At 40.2% G+C, this 17,607-nt stretch overlaps 1 protein-coding gene across 2 annotated transcripts in view; it reads right to left on the bottom strand.

Annotated features, from left to right (window-relative positions):
• kiz (kizuna centrosomal protein) overlaps window positions 1-17,607 on the bottom strand; it is a 60,656-nt gene that overhangs the window by 11,703 nt on the left and 31,346 nt on the right. Inside the window, exon 16 of one of the 2 annotated variants that reach the window (XM_086182576.1) lies at window positions 6,790-6,897. The exons of the other annotated variant lie outside the window; for it this stretch is intronic. The gene's annotated coding sequence lies outside the window, so the exon portion shown is untranslated. The remainder of the gene's footprint in view (window positions 1-6,789; window positions 6,898-17,607) is intronic. 2 annotated transcript variants of the gene reach the window in all.

Genomic DNA, 17,607 nt, shown 5'->3' with positions numbered 1-17,607 from the left:
AAATTGAGCTGGAAAGCAAGGTCGATGAGGGAGCCAGCATTGTTCAGGTGACATTTTGGAGGGCTGCCTTTCATGGAGGACGTCTGCAGTCGTCTCAGACCGGCAAATCCCTCCTTTAAAAAAATAATTAACACATCAACTATCGAAATAAGCTTAGTTTTTACGCATTATTTTTTTTTTAAAAAAATTCTTACTTCCCCCCCTTTTTTTTTTAAAAAAAAACAAACTCTTTTAAAGGTATTGACCTTGTCCTGTTTAAAAGGCCCAGACTTAATTTCGACAGTAATATAATTGGTCCACTTCGTTGTACGTGCGAGCTTAAATAAGAGACTGCAACAGGAAAAAGTCATACGTCAATTATCACCACATTATTGCTGGCCTGAATTAAATAGAACCACAATGTAACTGTTGATTATTATTATCTTTATTATTACATAATTATTATTACTCAAATCTCATTCGTTTTTCTAATTTTTTTTTTTAGGGTTTTAGGGGGGAGGTTAATCACATCAACTTTTTAAAATAATAAACAAACGATAAAAAAATCTATTCTTTCTATTTTCTGTGTTTGTAACTCATTATTTTACAGTTCAAAGTCGTGGCCCCCTGCAAATTTTAGCATTCATAATAGTCAGTGTTATTAATGTCCTCATTCAAACGTGAATATTATTTTTTAAAGGGTTAATATTGGAGATTTGAGAACGAAATAGTGTGTCAATTTAGAAAAAAATAAATCCTCTAATTGTTGCATTTTCTAGTTTGTGCTAGAATATTGTCTGCCTATGAATAGCAAACATAATGACAGCACTTCCAAGACATCATTGCTCGAAATGTTGTGCAAATTTTGCAGGAGCTGTAGTATTTGTGATTATTGTCAGTTTTCTTTTAAATAACCCTGACGCCCATTTTTCTCCCTGATTTTAAAAAAAGTAGGCACTGTAGTCAAATTTTAAAAAAATAACCAGCAGCACATGTAACTGTTTCTTTTTCATTTACCCCCCCCCCCCCCCACACACACACACACACGCTGAGGATGTGAAAGATCTCTTTAAAAAGATAAATGATTTGTGCAAACAAACTCCAAAGTATTTAAGCTGGTCACTTAACACCAGTGTTGCTTCCTCTTTGCTCGTCTCCTCCAAAGCGTTCATTACAGCAGCAGCGGTTGATAATAGCACCTAACGTTTCATTTCCTGTGGTCATTTAAACATGTTTGAAAATTACTTCTCAGCCCCCTTGGCGATGACACCCTGTGATGATGATGATGGCTATCAGTGTGTCTCAATGGAGACCTTGAAGAGCCTCCATTTTCAACCCCTTCACATACCTGGCAGCTGTATGTATATGTGCTATCATCCCTGCACTCGAAGGAAGCACCAGAGCCAATATGCTCCTGACATTTGGAATTGGGCGCAACAACTCCCATCAGATGGGAGTTTGATAAGAGTATTAACAGGAGAAATGCATTCCACAATGTACACTTTGATGCCGCAAGATGTTTCCGACAGATTTTGTCTCTAAATTGAGGGCACGAATGAATTGTCAACAAAGCTTTTGATGGTGGACCACATGAAATGAAAGTGGAGGTGAAGCCATTCTTTTCTCCTTTCAATAGCTATAGTTATGGCGCACTAATAGGCTATGCTTGGTAATCACTGGCTATTGTGCCTGTTGCTTCTTTCAGTTTATTGGGGGGGGCACCTCTCTTTGTAAGGATATATGAGCCTGGCTGGGCACTGTAATTGGTGCTGGACTCATCATTTCTATCTGGAAAGTTTTTTGGGCGGCTGCAGCTGCTACAGTGTTACCTCTGCTGTATGTCTGGTTATATTCATGCAAATAGCCGTAAAGTTAGACATAAAATTGCCTCTAGTAAAGCAAATATTTCCATCAAGGCTAGCAGGGCGACTGCCATACACCATATACAGTTGGTATAGCTCTACTATAGCCTTTTCATGTATGCAAAGCATTTTTTGAGACTATTCTTCCCAGGTAATTGCAGGTTGCGCTGTATAATGTGAATGTGGAAGGAAGCCTTGCCTCAGTTTCTGCCCCCCTCTCCTCCCAACTCCCTTCCTCCCCATTATTCTACTTAATATGTCAGAAGGTCTGATCGCAGAGAAACCTTTTCAAGTCCTATTGATGGGTTCCTCAATTGACCATGGTGACCTAGCAACCTAGAGAGTGCTAATTGGGAAGGGCTTAGCATTACTGGCTGCAAAGTTTACACACAAACATATCAGTCAATCATATAACCCCCATCAGCTGTAACATGGTCACTCTGATCCAATAGAAAGAGTTTTTTTTTGTGTTTTTTTTTTACTGGTATTGATGTTAAAAAAATGAGAAAATAGAAAGCTAAAAGCACGTTTTTCATCTGTGATGGATAAATGCAGCTCTGTATATTTTATTCATGTTGTGTGAAAGTAAAAATGCACACACAATTTAAATATGGACTCATATGACACACACACACAAAAAAAATACATGTACATGAACTAACAAAATACAATGAGTGGCATGCAGGGACAGTGGGGGGAGGGGAAGGGGAGGAAGGGCCCTGCACTGACAGGGGCCCTCAAAACACATTATAGCACAATATTGAATTGTTTAAGGGGTCCAGTTTTATGTCTTTTCATGGGGCCCAAAATCTCTAGCTGCACCCCTGGTGGCACTTTCTCTTTCCTTCCTCTTTTGCTTGAGATTGCCCCCAAATCTATGTGAAATGATTAAGAGAGGCGAGCGGCGCTTTTCATTTCACTACGCCAATGAATGCTCTGAATTGGCGAGTTCTCCCAGAGATTTTAATTAGTGTAATGTCCTCGTGTTCTGCCAAGGAGAGACAATCTTTCTCTCCTCTATGACAAACCCGTGTCTGATGGATTTGTTTAGCTGAATGAGTCACTGCAAGTCTTTGCCCCAGGAAGCAAAAAGTTTCAGTCATTTCCACATAGCCTGCAAATAATCATCTTCCTACAGAGTGGAGGAAACATTTCGAGAAGGTCATAGGACTCGGAAAGCAATTCTCACTCTAATAGATTTCCATGAAATTAAATACATGAAACCACATTTTTACCGTTGCTTTTGGTTTGACGGTAACACTTTCATACTCTCGCTCACTCACACACGTACAGGTGCGCGTGCACACACACACACACAAAATATATAATTTCAGGGACTTGTGAGGCATACGGTAATTCGATTGCTTACTATGAATACTATTTTTGCAACATGAAGCATTGCAGGGCCAAAGCAACCTTTTCAAGACTATTCACTACTGTCTGTAGCTACTAGAAGGGGGCAGAGGATGAAGGATAGGAGGACCAGGTTAGGAGTGTGTGTGTGTGGGAGGAGGGGGAGGTGAAGGAGGAGGGGGGGGGGGGGGGAGCAGCATCCCTGATTAGAAAACCATGTCACATTCTCTCCTGCGCCAGCCGAACTGGCTGCGCTGCCAGTAATCCTCCCTCCAAGTCCCCCTATGCATGTTATTCAGTTGGCTCATAAGTGGTTAGAGAAACTGTTTTCAGTTGCCACTAATAACTACTGACCTCCAGTGACACAGGCCCACAATAGGTTTGTCAGGCCTGAAACGCACAACCAAAGAAGCTGATTAGGAACTCAAGAGGTCTGAAGCAAGAATCAATGGCTGCTCTGTCCTGCCATGGTGCTTCCAGCATGGCGCTGATGATTGTGGGACCTCCATTAGTTATGCCTCATTAAGTCCCACAAACTCTTTTTTAAGAAAATGAGTTTAGCCAAATTCTAGAAGCAGCAGCAGCCCCTGCTGAGGTGCCACTGTATTTAGACTGCATGACAGCCCATGTTTTAGTAACACACAAACCTGGTTTGGTGTGTGAAAACTTTTCAGAGATTTGTCAAATTTTCTCAGCTTTTAAAAATGTATTTCGTTCTTTCATTTTTTACAAAAAGGTGAAAATACATCAGGAGCTCTTTGTGCATTTAGGTGGTATTGTGGTTACGACGATACAGCTCCTGCAAAGAAGGTATACAAACTACCTGCGTGAAGTGAGAGCACACCTCTTGTAAAGAGAGAGTGAAGGACATTTGTCAGACAGTTTTGTAAAATGCGTATTATTCGTCAGCGTTTAAGAAAACCTGTCTTTTAGAACGTCCACCGTGAAAAAAAAAAGCAAAACAAAATGAGAAAGCGACTGAAATGGCTAGACTGTAACCATAGTTTTCATGACATGAAGGACAAGCATCTCTGGATGAGATTTGTAAGCCATTCAGAAATTCTTCCTTCAGTCTGCCTCTTATATTAGCAGAGCTACACATGATCTAACTATTCTCCATACTTGACAGACCTTTAATCCACCCAAAACAACAATAAAATAATCAAAGCAAGCATGAAAGCCTTTTTCTATCTTCACCTCTAAAAAAAAGTAAAGTGGTGTCTTGAAAGTGAGTAAGAAATTGAGTTTTTGTATCCGGAAATATGAAAACGACACATTTACAAGATAAAAGAGTTTATCTCTGTCCTCACAACACTCCCCTTTACTTTTGAACCAGCAAGCAGTTTTCTCCCAGCTCACCGTTGCCACGGTAATGGCCAGCTGCCAGTCTGCAGATTACTGGTTAATAGGCCTGGGATGGAGAGCAGTTCAATGAAGGTAGGCAATGGATGAGATCAGCGTCCATGTAGGTGTGCCTTTAAGGAAGTGTTGATTTAAAGCATTTTATTTCTTTAAATAGACACAACTGAATTTCAGTCATATATTTAGGGAATCCTAATTTGTGATAAACACACACGAGGGAGTCAGAAATAAGTAAAAACTCTGTCGAGTGTTTAAGGACAATCCTGTAAACAGGCTTGTAAAAATGAAACACACTCTCGGAACTGGTTAATGGGGGGCAATGATCCAACAGCAAACACACAGAAATAAACATGAATGGCAAGAGACAACAGAAACAGCCGCCACTCAAAAGCTACGCCTGTCAAATTAAGCCCAGAAGGACATAATCATTTCTTCAAATATAACATTTGCCCCCTTCAAAACAAGCAGCAGTCTCAATATGACTGTCCCACAGGGCCAAAGAGGACCACCCACTTTCTTTTCAATTATCATCTTGCAGCAACCTGTCTCCTCTCCAGCATTCAGCAGGAGACACTGACTGCTCTCCAGAGGGAATTACAATTAGAGCCCCCCCCCCCCCCCTCCCCCAAAAACCCCATCCCCGAATAAACTTCCAGACTGTAGCGGACAATCTCAACTGGTTAGAGCATGTGACCCCCAAGACAAACAGGATTACGTCCAAATCCCACGTTCCTTTACTCTCTTCCTCTGCAGGAGCTGTGATCAGGGTCCTGAGGCCGAGGCAGACAGGGGACGAGCAGGGGACCGAATTCTGCAAATACATAGATTAGCTTGACATGCGCAATACTTCCATGTACGGAGAGCGGTTCCAGCCTGTGTTTGAACCGTCTGCGGTGCATTTTTACTGAAGAGAATTTGACCCCCCCAAAAAAAGCTTTATTTTTGACAGTTTTTCACTCATTTGGGTCATCTTTGGATGGATTAGAGTCCACAGGCTGTTTGTCGTTTATTAAGATGACTACGTTTTTCTTTTCATAGAGACAATTACACATTCCTGGTGAGGCATGACGACTGTTGCCGTCAATACACAAATGACCTGGTATCAATGTGACAAGTATTATGTTGTCATCTTAAGTTTTTACATTTCCAAATGTGAATTACTTGTACACATCGTGCGTCTTTTGTTATCATCAGTTTCCATGGTGCACGTGTTTTTGTTTTATTAAAACATTTCCTCCCAGTCAGACAAGGCCTGAACATTTTCGCTTTAATTATTAACCGTACACAATTTCATGGAACCCGCTGACATAAAATAAAAGTAATTGAAGTCAATGTTATTTCACAAGTGGAAAAGGGAAAAGATGGCTTGGCTCACTTGGCGCAGAAGGTATTAGTTTTTCTTGTCAAAAACATTGCCAGGAAGGATTTGTTCAGAATACACACTTTCTCAAGTTAGATTTTTCTGACATGGTTATGTTTATGTCCGAAAACCTTTTTCAGTTTCCCCAAAAAGTTTGTTTTCTAATCAAAAGCTTTCATTCACTTTACATAATCTGTGGTGAATTTTGGATGTTTGTGGTTTCTAGCAATCTGTTAGTTGGAATAGAGAAGACGAGGAGCGTTCCCCTCTAATCCTCTTGCAACTCAGCCAACATTCTTATTTACTTGTAACTTGTATTATTTGTGTATTATCTGTCCATTAAAACCTCATCAGTGCAAATAACAATCACAGTAAGAATTTGTCTCGGGTACACCAATTAGAGCCCAATCCACATGGGACAAAGGCTCTGTTTCAGATGGGAGTCACACTGGCCAGAGGATCTGGAGTGTTTATTTGCCCCTCTGTAGCCAGCTGGTCATACGAAGGCACAGAAAGGCTACATTGACTCCACCCTGCAGGGGGTAGTGGCACAGCAAAAGGGAAATTGGGCTCTTTTTCAACTCCCCTCTCCATAATGCAGCAGACCCAATCAAAGAGCCCCAGACCCTTTTGTGGGGGCGGTGAGTGGACAAGGGAGGGAGGGAGTTTGGGCTGGCAACCCCTCCTCCTGTGGCTGTCCTGTCTGTGCGGCCAGCCACACTTCAGAGCTAATTAGCGGTCAGATCCACCGGGCCCTAATCAGCAGGACATGTTAAAACTGCCCTAATCAGGCCTAATCCTGGCTTTTTATCACACACACACACACACACACACACACACACACACACACACACTTTTTCCCTGTCTACTTACACTGCTCTATTGATCACTCCGGGATTTGGTGGTCAATACACTACAATCGACAGCGGCATCAACGTGGCTCCTGGAACAATGCTGGATGATGTCATCTTTCAAACTTCCCTGCAAGTCATTCAGATGATCTTGTTCATAATGATACGTTACAACTGCTCTAAAAAGGACTAACATGGAGAATTAGAATATTATAAAAATAAAATGGAATATACAGATTGAAAATACACAAATACAAATATAAACTACATACACCTTTTACAGACATAGTTATCCTGCACAAGAAAAAAAAAAAACGTTAGAAAAACAAGTCATAATTATATCATTATAATGCCAACAAAGTAGATAAATAGAACAACCATACCTCTAACTCGCTGCTTTATATTTAGAAAATGTATGTGTTGATTGTTATGCTATTATGTTACTAATTCACTGTTCAGACTACAGTTCATAGCCTTGGCCCATTTTGGCACCTGTTTTTTCATGTGCTAGTTGTGTATAGTTGCAGCATCCTTCCGTACATGAGAGATAATTGCGTTTCCTTTTTAAACAGCACATTTGTTTGACTTGAATACGAACAAAAGAAAACTTTTTTTTTTCATCTTTACAGGTGAACTCGGTTTTATAATAGATGGAGGGAGGTAGGTGTGTGTGCGTGCGTGCGTGCGTATGATTTATTTTGACAGTATATTGAAAATGACATCAAAATTGTCCTCAATAAATTTTTAAAAGGGTGAAATGTGTCACTTTTTTTCCACTGCAGTGTCTACTGTGCCTGGTCGCTTCTGAAATCTGCTCCACTATCAGTTCCTCCATTTGTCCTTCTGATACATTATAGATCCTTATTTAACGTTCATGATGTTCTTGAACTGAATGTAATTTTGTTGCTTAAGAAGCGTTCTAATACATCACTAACTGCAGTCTTTTGGTCATTAACTGCTCTGTAGTGTTAATTAGGATTTAATGCACAGACACTCAAAGATGGGTGTGAATATTAATGTTTTTTTTTTTCACTTACGTAGATTATTCCGATCATTCATGTGTGATGAGCCGATTTCCTGAGGTAAAAACAACCGTGATCAAGTGGAATAAACCAAAGCATTGTTCAGAACCTACATATTTAATTAATACATGATTTTGACTACTCTTTTCCCCCCGTTTTCACGACCAATGACATCATTGCAGTCCATCTGCGCCTAAATAGCGGATATTCCTATTAACATAGATGATACAGAGGCTACTTTTAAAGGGGAAAAAAACATGAGGTCGTCAACACTGACAGTATGGATGAATTTTAATCCAAGTGCTGAACTGTAGAGAATGGATTAGGTAATTACCATACTTTTCAGCGATATAAGGCCATAAATTAAAATCTCCAACAACTTCTCAAGTGACAACTTATCTAATCAGGGGTACAATCATGGAGAGGCCTTGCTGTTTACTGATTGCTCTAATCAAAAATGGCTTCTTCAAACACAGCTAATTGGTCAGTTTACTCACGGAACAGGGAGGCAAATGTGGAGGGGCTACTGTCGTGATTTGAAGGACCCAAATATCTCCCATTTGCATTGAGTGCCACAGGAATACTCTTGACTCCCACAAGTTATCAGCAAAGCAGACAATTATTCATCAGGCACAAATTGGCACACCAAAGTCAAATCAGAGAATTATTGTCGGGAAGACCCCAAAGCAAGGGCTGAGAGAAGAAAGGTGGCCTTTGATTGACCGTGTTGCCCTTCGCTCAATCTTTTGCTTCAAGACAGATTCACAAGTAAAACTAAACAACACTTGAAATCAGGAAGAAAAAAACTGGAGAAGAAGAAAGTACTTGTGTTTAGACATATAAACATTCTTACTTTTATCAACCATAAAAATGACTGCATTTCTGCACTGCAGCACATTTCTATTGCTGGTCATTCGTGGACATAAATGTAATGTTTAATCTGAAGAGGAAGTGGATAGTGTTAATAAAACCAAATAAATAGTCATCGAACAAAACAAGCTGCAGAGATTCAAACACTGGACATCAATATTTGTTGGTTTGTGAGATAATATTAGTTTAAGCTGGCTAGTATCAACCTACACACTGAAAATAGCAGGTTTTGATGACTACCTGGACGCTAAAATAAAAACAGGAATGTAGGGTTATTTCACTGAATAGCTGTAGAGATGTAGGTATGAATACATCAACACCTGTCCCATGTAGTCATCACTGCACAGGTGTTCCTTATGATGGGTCAGTAAAAGGTCACCCCCCAGATCTGCTGCTGCTGCTGTAAATGTTCACTCTCAACTAGGGCTGCAACTAATGACTATTCTAATAGTCGACTAGTCACCGACTATTGAAACGATTAGTCGACTAATCGGATAATTAATTTTTTTCTTAAATTTAACATTAAGTTGATTTAATTATGTGGCAAATGATAATAAACACAATAAAGATGGGTACAACGAAAAATACATCTTTTATTGAACATACTGCCGATTCGTACAAAAATTTAATAAAAATGTCCTATCTAAAACCAATTAGGCACAGTGCTCGGTCAGTAGAGACATCAATCCATAAATAAAGAAACCTCTGTCCATTTTTTTTAGGGACAGGCAAATAAATAAATCAAAATCAAGTAAACTTTTTATAGCGAAAATACGCTGATAAAATGTACAATGAATGTCATAAAAACCGTATTGGCTTGAACGTTACTTGAATCTCCGGAGGCGAGTCAGACTCCGCTTCGTTCAACTGCCCGACGGGCTTCTTCAAATGTTCCTGCATCACCGAGGTCCTGCCATGACACCAAGGTCTGCATTGCAAACTTTGAAAGTAGTCTTTTTATTCACGGTATCCAGGCAACCATTTCCCCAAACTTTAGAAGTTTTGGTACGCGTACCTGATGTTGACGCCGCCATTTCTGTATGTTACCACTCAGCGAAGAGACGGTATTGCGCATGCGCGAGTCTCGGCAGAGATCATAATAAAGTGAGATGCCTCACTCTGTTGGAAAAACACGTCTGGCGACAATAGTCGACGATGGAATTCATTGTCGACTATTTCCATTGTCGATTTTTGTCGACAACGTCGACTAATCGTTGCAGCCCTACTCTCAACAATAAGAAGTCTGTTCCAGCAGTTTGGTGTCAGAGTCAATCCGCAACACAAGAGCCCACAGAGGATGAGGCAAAACACTGACTCAGCATCCGCACGAACGCTTAAGACATCTGGATATGCTTGTGTTGTTATTTTTTTATTTTTGTCAAGGGTTGTGAAATAAGCTTATCTAATGATGCCATTGACTCCCAGTAAGCGGAGGTGAAAAATGAGCTAAGTGTGTCCTCTGGAAACACTTAAGTTTTTGTCAAATTACATTTTTTGCAGCTTTTCTGTAATGTGTTTGAGTGCGAGTTCGCAGGAGCTTGAGCTATAAATGTGTACCAAGCTGAGGAGAGCTGTTGAGGTGAAAGACTCTTGACTTTTACAGTCATCTGACCAGCATGTGATCAAAATGACCTATATTCATGTACACAGTATGTGACAGATACCATCTAGTGGCCATAGGATTTATGACCACATGAAAGTAGGAAGTCATGGGACGTCTCCGTCACTGGTTTGTTGTAAAGTAAGATCTGTGGGTCATACTAACTGCAGATATTTTCATGTTTGGTTAAAAAGGATAAAACACTAAGACACACTAAGAAATGTTGAAATGAAGTAAAATTTTATGCCCTCTTATTGTGATAGAGGGTATCCCAGCATGCTTTGTGCAGCTAATCAGTCCCTTTACACAAACAATCAACTTGTTCAACTGTTGCAGCAGCCAGCTCATGTACAGCAGACCTGCAATGTCAGTACCAATATGTAACTGTGGTTCAAAACGCCAAAATTATTTGCCACATTTCAGCCGCCATTCTTTGAAGTTCTCAGGGAAACTCCGCATCTTGGCAGACAGACTTCCTGTCATCGTCACATTTGTACAGAAATAATTACTGTATGAAGAACATTGTAACCATGTAATTTTCTTGCACTAATGCAGAGAAGCGTGGTTTATTAAATCCAGGCAATTCACAGGCCGGCTTGTCTAATGCTGACATTCCTCTGTTCTTATCCCATAGTGATGGAAAGACTAATGAAATACCTTCTTTCAAAGACAGAAAATCCATGTCACTTTTTAGAAACGAGACAGAGGAGTGAATTTTTGAAGATGGCTTGAGGGATGTTCTATAGTCTATTTTTATGTCACATAATACAATTAGAAGTAGTAATTCATACCCTGCGGTCCCACATTCTATTCTATTCTGACCCGTGCTTATTTATTTCAGATGTTTTCATTTTACTCATACTTCATTTTAGGTTTTAATAGATCTCTACTTGACATTCTAAGCTGAGAGCTGCCCTAATTATATCCTTACTCACTCAACAATCTTTGTACAATTTGCTGCTGCAACTTCTTAACCAGGATATTTTGGCCCCTTGGTCAAAGCCTCTGTGGTCTTCTTCCTCAGTCGTAGGTGTGAATGTTTGAGTGACTGACAGGAAAAAAAAGGACTGTCCTTAGATATTTTACTGCCTCCAGTATGAGAGACTATTTTTGTGTTAATTCAAAATGTGTAGCTGAGCAGTTCTTTTTTTTTCCTTTACAGAAAGCTTGTTGAGTGACTGAACACATTCGCTGTTTTTCACCTAAGAATAATCAACTTGGGCATCTGGACTCACGTCTTGTAAGTGAAGACGTTCCGCCTCTCATTCAAGACGCTTCTTCAGTTCTAAATTTCTGGTGGGAAGTATCAGGTATATATCCCCGCAGGTCGGCGGGGGCAAAAAACAAGTGGTTGTAAGGCCAGAACAATAGGCTCGTTAGGTGGTCATGTGGGTTGTTGGCCTCAGTTTCGGGTTGTTACCCCTCCCAGCCCTCTTGGGGGGGTTGCTCAGGTCACCTGAGTGAAGGCGTGCACGCTGGCTGCCCCTCCTTGGAAGGGCTCTAAGGACAGCATTGTAGGTGGGTCACACCTATCCTATACCCGATTCTTCCCACCAGAAATTTAGAACTGAAGAAGGTTCTTGGACGAGAGGCGAAACGTCTTCACTTAGAAGAGGTGAGTCCAGTTGCCTAAATTGATTATTCTTGAGAATTACGATGACTGAGAATATACACAAATACACATTAGCTGGTGTGACCGTCCAACCCACTCAAGACAACACAATACCTCACAAACATCGAGAGAGAATTTCTTCAAATTTGCCACAAACATCCACTGGGACTTGAAGATGAAGTGAAACGATTTAGGTGGTCGAAGGTCAAAAGCAACTGTTGCCTCACATGTCTGTAATATCTCAGGAAGCCTTTAGAAAATTGAAAACAATTTGTTGGCCAATGGTCAAGGTCAAATTGACAGGTGCATATCAAGGACACAAACAACTGCAATGCTGTATTTCTAGTCTTGGTTTGCCGCCACCAGCCCTGCATCAGTTCTTGGACTCTCCCTGGTTCCTCCTGTTCTGATCCTTGTTCTATCATCAGTATTTTACTATCTAGTCCTGTTGATTTTTTTTTTCTTGTGTGTTTTGATTACTTGCTTCGTTCACTGATTTTCTGTTGTGTGAAGGAATTAAGTGTATACACACACATACACACACACACACACACACTAGTGCCACAGAAAATAAAGTGATGACAAACAATTCAACACAAACATTTCTACTCAAATGCATACTTTTATCCTAGCGAAAGCTCCAATCAGGTGCTTGCTGACCCCACACTGAGTTACTAAAGGAAACAGACATCAGCCTTGAAAGAGCAGGAGTGTCTTGTATAACAAATGGTGCTTGTGTTTACATGCAGAGGGGAACCAAATTCATAGGGCTAATTGTCAAAATATCTTTTCAAACGCTGGAAGACTTGAGGGCACTTGTTTGCCTCTTCTGCTCTGATGATACAATAACTCCAAACAAGTTTACAGCCTCGGGAGTGACGGCTCTCATACCTGAGGTTGCACTTCCTTTTATCACCTTGAGAGCCGAGGGGATGCGTGAAGCTCTCAGCAATGCTGCAGCTATTTCACACTCACAGCTGGATGTTTTTAGGGTAAATGTGTCACGTGAGTGGCTGGTTTTGCAGTGTATGATAAAAGTCCATCTCTTAAGGTTGAAGAGACCTGCAAGAGCGTCCGATAGGCAGTGATGACTGGTCATTTGAATCAAAGCGAATGGCTGACTTGGTATCCCCCGGATGAGAGTCAGCGTTCATCACAGGGATTGCTACCAACCCCCCAGCTCTAATATGCTGTGATCACCTTTGTTGACATCTCTGTCATCAACAGGTTGTATGCATCAAAAAGACATTACATTAATTCTACCTCCTGCAGCTGCAGCAAGCATGAACACGTGTGTTAAAGTATGTTTTCTCTGGGGTGGACAGATGAACAGATTTGATGGGATTGTAGATTTGAAAATGCAATAAAACATCTCTTGCCTGACATTATTGTCACACTGTCTTCATTTCTCATCCACAGAGCAGAGGCGACTCACCCACCCAGAGATCACCAGGTCTCTGTATGGACACGAATACAAGACACTGTAACAACTCCCTCAGATCATTTAGTATTATTTGTGCATTCGGGGAAAGATGCAGAGCAGGAAATCTGTGGATGTGTGGCAGGCGGACGCAGACACGTCTCTAGCGGCTGTGGGAGAGCGCACCATGAATAAATTTAGTCTCGTCCCCTGGAGATTGCCTTCAATCACAAGGCATAAGGTGTCAATGCTGCGCCCTGTGTGCATGGAGCACCAAATTATCTTGCAGCAGATTGCTGAGCTGGGTCTACTAGGAACAGGGAATGGACTGAAGAGGAGTGAGTGCTAATTAATCTGGCCAAAGTCAGAGCTCTGCTGACAGCTGGCCGAGTTTAGGCCAGAGATGCTGTCAAAAGAGCTCATGTTTCAAACATTGGATTTTCCAAAAAGTAAGATCTGAGTGCATAACTAGATAGCATTGGTTGTAGCTACATTCAAATCAAACCTGCAGGAGCTGGTCTGTGGCAATAAACAACTAAAACAGTCTCCTAGCAAACATTATACTATATATTTAACTGAATCAAATATATACAGCCTCCATCAAAACCTATGAAGCTGCAATGATCTGTAATCAAAACATTTGATGTCAAATAACATCGTAAAATGTTGCCGGTGAATCCTATGGTGTATGAGCCGCAACATTAAAGGCCATATCCAGTGTTCAGCACAAGCTAAAATGTGAACGTCTCCATTTACATACAAATTTCCATGCATCTAAAAGCAAAACTCTTTACAAAACCATTTTTCATTATGAATAATAGGTGGTTTTCTGAGATGCAGTTGATTGACTAAACAAAGACTAGTGCATTAAAGCAATTGTTTATTGCCAGTGAATCATGGCGTATGTATAATTTTGCTGTAAATGGTTATTAACGGAAACAGAAACCCTGGATTTATATAATAGCTGGTAATCATTGTACCTCAGGATGTGTTTTCTACCTCATACACGGGGTTAAAGAATTAGAGTGTAGTCAATTACATTTAGCAGGTCACAGAAATTGATTTACTGCCTCAGGATTTTTTTTTTCTGCTGGGCTTTCGGCTCTGTGGTGGCATTCTGCTCACATAATCAAGAATGAGCATTGCCTGTCTACCCAATCTACTACTTGGTCCCACAGGGAAAAATGACTTGCAACAGGAAAACCTGCATGAATACTAATTTGCCTACTTGGCTTTAACAGCTTTTGCAAGCCAATCTCATAGGAATTTGTAGAATATGATGTCTTTCCATCTTTCCATATTAATTACCCCAACTGAAAACAGGGACATGGAAAGATGTGCATGGAGGAAGGCATTGAGAGAGAGAGAGAGAGAGAGAGAGAGAGAGAATGTGTGAGAGAGAGAGAGAGAGAGAGAGAGAGAGAATCATGGGAATACTCTTTGCTCTCAATCCTAAATGTGGTTAATTATAATGTGATTTCAAGCATCTCGAACAGGAATCTGGCAATCTAGATTTGGAGCTCTCTGACCACAGCTTCAGTTTGGGTCTCTTCATTATGGCTCAGCCGTGGTGGTCCTCCTCATCCTCTCAGCCGGCACGCTCACAGAAACCCACTTAACTGAGGCAGATCATGGTTATGTCCTCATGCTGACTTGTGAACTTAAGGCTTAAAACTTAAACTTATCACTTCCTTATCAGATAGCAGGTGATTCATAAAAGTATTAATTTTGTTATCTATTTTCTTCTTGGTCTAAATCTAAACTAGACTTAACTATGTTTTAAGTTTTCTGACTGAAATGCATGTTGTTTGAGTCAATAACATGTCAAAAGTTTTTAGTCTCATTTTAGCCATAATTTGGTTTTAGTCCAGTTTCCTTCCATGACATTGACAGATTCCAATTCAATACAATGTTCTTAGAGAACATTGTATTGAACATCATGTTTTATGCTACTGAAGAGGGCAGTTAGTGGAGCATTCCCCTCCGCCGTGTCCTCCTGCAGGATAGGAGGAGTTGTCCTCTGAGGTGCTGCTGTGTTCACGTGTGAAAGCTACAGCTGGTATGTAGACCAACAGTGGTTATTTAGAGATAAACAGCTTAGATTCAATATTTTGATTTGATGGACACTAAACTGTAGAAATAGAACATTTTCTCATAAACCTGCTTGAACAGCCAATGCTGCAGTTTAGTAATGAAATGGCTAAAAGCTGCACACGCATGGTGCAATCAAAACTGGACAAATGGATTGGCGTTTTTCCTGTCTTATTAAGCGGGAATGAATGTTAGCAGTAAATATCCATGTTTCCATTATAAGTAACATGTCTGGCTGCTGTGTTTTAGTGTCACAGAAATCCCTGATATTAACTTTAAATGAGCCTATGTGAGGTTATTCCAGAGTATGGAATTCTAATAACACATCCAGTATATCCTGCGTACACAATATTAACCTAAATGACATGAAAACGAGCAGCACTGACATTCATAGTATCAGCAGATAATCGAGAATATTTTCATTTCAGGTGCATTTTTTGAGTCTGAGTGAAGTTTATTGCCATTTGTAACTGACAACTGAACAGTACAAAAACAAAAACTGTTCCTAAGAATGACTAGACAAATAAAAAAAAAGTACGTACACGTTTGTGACTCGTTCTGGAAAATGTTTCATCTTTACATGCGGATTCATACCTGTTCGATAAGCACGAAGGGAAAAAAATGCATAATTGAGATGTTCTGGCAGAAAGAGAGCAGGATTAAAAAAACGGAACTATTGTGAAATGCACTAGAAAAGAGGGGCTGCAGGCTTTATCTTGCTTCGATGACATCGAATTTTAAAATAGCAAAAAATATAGTCTTGTAATCAAAAGATCAAAGCTCTATGGACATGTGTAACATCAATACACCAAGATCCAGATGTAGATGGGAGCAACTCAACCCTTTTATACGTCCACTGAAATCCTCCCTAAGCATCACCATAATAAGGTTTTTAGGCATCCATGCTGAACACATTTTCACTTGGCCCTTTGTGTCAGAGAATCTCACCTGGTCGACGGAGTGGGGGCAGAGGGGAATGAACCTTCCTGGCTTGGCTATGGAGAGACAGCCTTCCTATGTAACCCACTCTCATTCACAGACGTCATTCATGTGCAAATCATCCCTGGAACCATTGTTCACCCGCTGCACTTCCAGATACTTGCTGAATCAAGTGATAAATGTAATGGCACCGCTGGAGATATGTTCCATATAAGATGAATAACAAGAGCGCTCCCATTTGTTCCAAATGGAAAACAAACTCGCTAAAAAAAGAAAAATTTAAAAAAGGATATATTTTATTTTGGAGATGAATATGTTTCTTTGTTGATAAACATAAATGTTTATTTGACACAAATTGCAGTTCATCTGTTTTGCTTAACCAATCAAAAATGCCAACTGGTCAATTAAGATGTCTCGTATGGCTGCTTGAGCTCCAGAGACAACTGTCGTACATAACCCCCTCTGGCTATGGGGCTGGAGGCTTGGTGGTATGATCACACATATCCCCTATCTTTTCAAATCAAGATGTAAATGGATCCAAGATACAAAAGTTTAATGCCCCCCAATTTTACCAATCAAGATGTCATTTGTAAAGAATATACAGAATATCATGCCAATTTTTTGAAAAGAATTACCAGTAGTCCTGCTGGAAATAACTTTATGCTTTTTCTACTTCTGTAACTGTAAAAGCCATGGTGTTACTAATGAAACTGGAGTTAGCTGGATTTTATGTAAAGCTTCTATTTCAATGTCCAATGAATGTGTCAAAACTTCCATCTACTACTCCCTACAGCCGCCCTTGTATAACATTTACAGCACTGTTAACAGAGTTGAATACATGCAGCAGATATCACATTTTTTGTTCTGTTTTAAATGTGACTAGTCAGCTACCACATAATGAACCAGAGAGCACAAAACCTCTACCCAAGAATTCAAAATATCACAATCCATTCATTAATTTGTTTCTTAATGGCCAGAATTTGCTCTTCTGGATCAGCAGTCACGATGGGTTCCATCTCCAGGAACCTCCTCAAAATATGCAAATGGTCAACCGTTATGTTAGTATTATCCAGTACACACAATATTATTGCTGATATTTCCACCAAATTTCATCAAAATACATGAATTTGAGATATCAAACAAACGCACACACGCGCTGGAGGTCACCTTACCTCTTTGACGGAGATAATAAAGTTACACACTTGATATGAATACTCCAACATAATGCTGAAGGGTATGTAGGCTACTGCTATCTGCAGCATAGGAAGTGATGTTGATCAGAGCCT

The sequence above is a fragment of the Aulostomus chinensis genome, chromosome 17 (assembly GCF_037954235.1).
Source record: "Aulostomus chinensis isolate RoL2024-O1b breed Wild chromosome 17, RoL_Achi_v1.0, whole genome shotgun sequence".
In the NCBI taxonomy this organism is placed as follows: domain Eukaryota; kingdom Metazoa; phylum Chordata; class Actinopteri; order Syngnathiformes; family Aulostomidae; genus Aulostomus; species Aulostomus chinensis.
This window is presented reverse-complemented; position numbering and strand designations above follow the sequence as displayed.